This window comes from Haliaeetus albicilla, chromosome 6, assembly GCF_947461875.1.
Source record: "Haliaeetus albicilla chromosome 6, bHalAlb1.1, whole genome shotgun sequence".
NCBI lineage: Eukaryota > Metazoa > Chordata > Aves > Accipitriformes > Accipitridae > Haliaeetus > Haliaeetus albicilla.
The window spans coordinates 22,634,468-22,640,814 of record NC_091488.1 but is presented as its reverse complement, the minus strand read 5'-3'; the positions used below and the strand labels follow the sequence as shown (position 1 = coordinate 22,640,814).

The window sequence follows — 6,347 nt, the reverse complement described above, 5'->3', positions numbered from 1 at the left end:
TTACTCATTGTATGTACATATGCACACATGCATACACAAAGAACACTTGAATTTTTTTTTAAATTAAGTGGGAGCACATGTGAAGTAATGGCACTATATTGCTAGGTTTTGTTTAACTATGTTCTGTTTTACCAAGATTTTTAATTGAGTAAATTGTGGATCCTGATATCTAACCTTATCACTTCATATATTGAGGGTGTAAAAAAAAAAATAAAAAATCTTTGTTTTTCACAATTAATTTGTTATTTCATATGTCCAGCTTCTAAAAATTTTAATAGAAATTAGACATCTAATTGATTTTGAATACATCTTTGATTTTCTCTATCTAAATTCTTGAGTGAATCTTCAGTTAGAGATTTAACCATAGATCTTGAAGAAGAAACCTGCATGCAACTGAATTCAGAGGGATTTATTTTTCCTCAGAATGGATAACTATGCTCTAACTGATATGACTGCCTACATTTAAGAAAGATATTTGCCTTAAAGTGTTAAGTTTAATTTTAAGTGAAATTTTTTACTAAAGAGAGGCTGATAAATCAGGGCATGCTTTGTCATAGGTGGGTTTATTACAATAACTTGCAGTGCTTGTTTCTTTCATTACTCAGTACAGTCTGAGTTGGACAGTATTGTCAAACTGCCAAGTAATTTTAGCTCATGAACTTTCTCACTGACCTCAGTATTTGCAGAAATGGAACCTAAGCCTGTTTGCAAATATGATACTGAATCAGCTAAAGTCGCAAGGATTAAACATGCAGGCTTACTACTGTAATATTTTACTTATCAAATGAAATGCATTACAGGACAGGCTGAAAAGGATAGCTTGCCAAAGCCAGAAAATTTTGAATGAAAATTTCCACAGTTCTTAAGCTTGTCTGTATAAATATGTTGAGACCATATACAGTAACTTTGAGTACAGTGCAAAAAATCAAATAGGAATTTTACATAAAAGCTAGAATGACATGCTAAGTGATACTGGTCTCTAGCAACCCTGTAGTAGTGGTAGCTACTGTGTTACAGTTGCACTTCCATTGCATTATAAGCCATTTTAGGCAGTGGCTCACCCTGTTCTCTTAGACAACCAATTAACAAGCAGGAAGACTACAGAGCCCTTGAATCATTCTACCCCATGTTTTGAAGTTGTGGCAGGGCTATAATGTCTGAACTCAAGAGCTGGCAAACTGCACCTGCAATTAATGGCAACTACTTGTCTAAAGAGTGGAGTAGGCTTGTCTTTGAGATCAGAAAATCAACATATATCTTATATTTCTTCCATGTGTGAGTGTTAAATCCATTAGTATTAAAGTAGCATATGTACTGGGCTGCTAAGAATTTCACCAGTGCAGACAAATTGGGTGGATCAATATGTTACTACATTGTCAGTACAAACTGGCTTTAGGTTTAGGTAATGGCTAACAAATTGATTCAAGATCAGCATGTAGAGGAAATAATCGCACCTCCCATTAGAGAAAGCCCCCTGCTTTAATCAGATGATGCCACAGAAAGCTGTAACTGCTGCTAGTCTGCTGAGCTGGCAAAAAAAGCAGTGAAAACAGGCGGTCAAGGTACATGAAGCACTATTCTCCCTTTGCAATGACAGACTTAAAGGAGGTTTTAAAGATGTCAAATACAGTGAGTTGGAAATTCAACATACTGAGTGTGCACATCCTCACAGATTTTTCATCCTCAAAGATCTATGAAATAAATTGAAGATAACTGCAGTTGTCTGACAAATGTAGTTCAGCAGAGACATTGCATAAAGGTCAGATATTTTGCTCAGCCATGTCATAATGTCCAGTTCAGGTAACAATTATATGTAGTTAACATGCTTAGGGTTACAACTGAGTGTGACAGTGGCAAACACTTTGTGGATATTCTATCCCGTGCATGTTAATGTTCTTGCTGCACTATTGATGATTATGAACTCAACACTACAAACAGCTCAGTAGTTTCTGCTTGGGAAGAACCTCTGTATTTATGTTGCTTCGGAGAACACTGCCTCATCTCTGAAAAGCTACCTGACTGAGCATATTCCTATCCCTGGTTATTTGCCTATAAGCACATCTTAATACACATTTGAAAACCTGCCCTAGTCTATCTATCTATATCTCTCTATATATAATCACATGACAAGTCAATGGACTGATGCAACACCACCAAAAGGTCCTACAAGGCAAATTCTTGTTTCAGACATCAGCCCTACAGCCAGGTATTGATACACAGTATGTATCCAATTCTTTCTCCTTTTGCTGACAGGATTGAGTGCCTTGTCCCTTAGTCCCTTGACCCTCACTTCCAGAGCTCCATAGTCAGTCTCTCTTGACATGCTTGGGATTGACCCAGCAGTATCATTGGTGTCCAGATGGACGAACAACAGAGGTTAATAGCCCAAGGGTAAGGTAAGACTTGGTATTCTCTCCATAATATCCCAGATTTGGGTGTATATTAGGTTTACATGGCAAGGTTTTGGTAGTGGGCGGGACTTCAGGGGTGAATTCTGTGAGAAGAGACCAGGAGCTGCCTCCATGTCAGAGACAACCAGCTCCAGCAGGCTCTAAAACAGATACACTGCTGTCCAAAGATAATCCTATCAGCAGCACTGATGGTGCCTCTGTGATAACAGATTTAAGAAAGGGCAAAAAAACCTGCGCAGCAGCTGTGAGAAAGAGAAGTGAAAAAAAATGTGAGACAAACAACTATGTAGACACCAAGGTCAGAGAAGGAGGGGGAGGACATGGTCTAGGTGTCAGAGTCAAGATTCCCCTGCAGCCTGTGGAAAAGACCGTGGTGAAGCAGGTTGTCTCCCAGCAGCCCATGGAGGACTACATTGGAGCACACATCCACTCTGTAGCCCCTGGAAGACCCCAGGTTGGAGCTGGTTTATTCTGAAGGACTGGAGCCTGTGGGAAGCACCCATGCTGGAGCAGGGAAAAAGTGTGAGGAGAAAGGAGCAACAGAGAGGAAAAGTTATGGACTGACTGCAAGCATTCCCCATCCCCCTTCACTGCTTGGGGAGAAGAAGACAGAGGAGTCAGAAGTGAGGCTGAGCCTAGGAAGAAGTTGGAAGAGTGAGAGGGAAGGTGTTTTCAGTTTTGTTTTTATTTCTTACTGTCCTAATCTGTTATTAATTGGCAAAAAATTACATTAATCTTCCCCAGTTTGTCCTTTTTGCCTATGACAGTAATTCCTGAGCAATCTTTCTGTCCTTATCGTGACCCACAGTGTCTTTCATCTTATTTTCTCCCCTGTCTTCCTGAGGCAGCCAGCTAAGGTTAACCCACCACAAGGCAGCCAGCAAGAAATAAGCTTCCTGAGACATGCAAGTTAGAGCCCATCAGGTGGGTAATTCCATCTGTGCTGGGAGCAGTCTCTGACAGCTATCACCTACCTTTTCCTCCTTACACAGACACTTGGCTTTGGATCCCCAGGAGACTATACCTGCTCTGAAGCTACAGATCTGCAGCTGACAGCGAAGCAGTCTTCCTCCTCTTGCTAGAAGTCACAAGTTTGCAGCCTTTCTTTTGGTGGTAATCTCCATCCACTGCTTATTAGATGGTATTTTCTAGATCTTTCCTTAAAATGTGGGTCTCAGGCTCTTGGTTCTGCATGGTCTCTCCAAAGACACTGGCAATCTTGCTCAGCTACCCTGATGGTGCATAGTCAGTTTGCCTCTTTGTGCGGGTTTGCCTGGCATAGAGTTAATTTTCTTCACAGTAGCTAGTATGGGGCTATGTTTTGGATTTGTGATGAAAACAGTGTTGATAACACAGGGATGTTTTTGTTACTGCTGAGCAGTGCTTACACAGAGTCAAGGCCTTTTCTGCTTCTCGCCCCACCCCACCAGTGAGTAGGCTGGGGGTGCACAAGGAGTTGGGAGGGGACACAGCTGGGACAGCTGACCCCAACTGACCAAAGGGATATCCCATAACATATGATTTTGTGCTCAGCAATATAAAGCTGAGGGAAGAAAGACGAAGGGGGTAATGTTTGGAGTGATGGCGTTTGTCTTCCCAAGTAACCGTTACGTGTGATGGAGCCTTGCTTTCCTGGAGATGGCTGAACACCTGCCTGCTGATGGGAAGTAGTGAATGAATTCTTGCTTTGCTTGCACTTGCAGCTTTTGCTTTACCTGTTAAACTGTATTTATCTCAAGACATGAGTTTTCTCACTTTTCCTCTTCTGATTCTCTCCCCCGTCCCAATGCGGGGGGAGTGAGGGAGCAGCTGTGTGCTGCTTAGTTGCCATCTGGGGTTAAACCACATCACTCTTCCTGCAGCTTCTTCACCTAATGGCACCATTCTACTAGCCTGTTCCACTACCTGATCTCACTTTGTACAGGACCTTACTCTCTAGGAAAGAATAAAATGAATTAAATACATTTTGTCTTGGTGAGATATTCACAACTTATATAACATATAATATTCAATTCTACAAGTACTGTTGATTATAATATTCAATCTTTTCAGAAATTCAGTGAATGTCAGTAACGTGTGTGTGACTGTGCATGCATGAACACAAAGCTGTTGCTCTCCTGATGTGACTGTATTAGCAAACAATATAGAAGACTTCACATAAATAACAAATTGTAGTGAAATTCCATTCATAATATGTTTGGGGTAATACAATTTGACTGCAGAAAGACACTAGCTTACATAAAATCACAAATATTATACACTGTAAAAAGTCAATTGTTTTCTTTTTAGAATAAACAAATAGAAATATATATAAAGAGCATGCTAAAGTACTTTTTTACAAAAGTTTATATATAAATACGCAAGAGCTGCTGATATATGAGCTGGTAAAATGGTAATGTTGCATATTTCATGATGTGTTATTTTTTAATACAGTGCTTTCTTTTCTCATATTAACATAAGAATTTGCACTTAATTATTATTAGACAGTGTGTTTATTAGTATTTTTATTAAAATTGAATAAATATTAGATGAACATGAACCTTTGAAAATTAAAATTAACAGCTTTTATATCTTTTAATCATGAAGTGATAGAGGCCTCTTCTGATCCAGATTAAATTAATACAATCTTTGCTTCTAACTTCTCAAAATGCTGTGAGATAATAATACTGTGTTTCTAAGAGAGAAAGAAAGGTTGGAAATATGACTTAATCTTCTTTACTGTGTAAACAACATAGTTCGTAGTCATTACTACTGGGATGACAAATCTTACCATTACCCGGGTAAATCATTCAATTTACAAATAACTTCTTACACTTAACTGTGGCATTCTGGTCTTGTTATACTCCTTTTGTTTTAAATGCTTGTCCCCCAGCTTTAAGAGACGTAATACAGGGGAGGATCTTTCCTTACAGTCAGTAAAAGGAATCTCACTCACTCAGATCTATATACGTATTTAAATAGTTATTACTCAAGTCTAACTCTTGAGTTAATATGTTTGGATGGACCTTTTCCTATAACACAATCATACATACTTTTTTCTTTTATTATATTATAGAAGGCTAGACAGACATAAACACTTAGATATATTGCTGGGATGCTACACTGGGCTAGAGACAGACATAATGCATTTTGTTTGCTATCTTTTTACATTATGTTCCATTAAGGGGGTGGAGCAGTGTGAAACCTCTGTGCACTATGAAATCACAAACATAATCTGCTAAAAATATGTCACAAAGTGTGCTAAGTGTCAGCTAAGCATGAATATGCTAAATTATTGGATAAAGTTTCTCTACAAATATGATGCAATATCATGGTGTATTGATGATCTGATAAAAAAGTAATATTGCTTTTTTCATAGCATGCTGGAAGTCATGTTTCTCACATGTGTAAGAATGTGCTTTTTCTGAGGGAGCTACTTGCCATGCTCAGGGGAGACAAGATTACCCAGAATACAAGATATAACAGGCAGAAAAGCCAGTAAAATGCTGGGGGAGCCTGAAGAATCAGGATACTTGGCTGAGAAAAGGAGAGAGCAGCTGTCCAGGCATCAGAGATAATAGCAAAAAACTTCTTGAAGATTTGTTACAATTTGCAGTCATGGATTAATTCAGATCAAAGGTGGACCAAGGACCATTTTCAAAGACACAGTGAGCAAGCAGAGAGAGTTGTGTGTGATATTTTTGTTTGTTTGTTTCCATTGTGTCTGACCTAGTCAATTTTGGTTGGGTCTACTTAAAAAAATCAAGTCTTTTTAGTATCTAGTCTGATAGAACCTGTCTTTTTTATTGTGTAGGATTTCGGGTTGGGTTCTGTTTTTTGGGGGGAGGGAGAGGTAACTTAAAAAGTCACCTTCATTCTTATTTGGGGAATTTAGAATAGGAGACAGGCTAGGCAGATCTGCCTCAAAGCTCCGGCTAACTCCAGGTCTCTTCAAAG

At 39.0% G+C, this 6,347-nt stretch overlaps 1 long non-coding RNA gene across 1 annotated transcript; it reads left to right on the top strand.

Annotated features, from left to right (window-relative positions):
• Window positions 1-2,296: 2,296 nt before the first annotated feature.
• LOC138685595 (uncharacterized) lies at window positions 2,297-3,154 on the top strand. The gene is made up of 2 exons (XR_011324892.1): window positions 2,297-2,396; window positions 2,809-3,154. It is a non-coding gene; the product is annotated as an uncharacterized lncRNA (long non-coding RNA).
• Window positions 3,155-6,347: the final 3,193 nt, after the last annotated feature.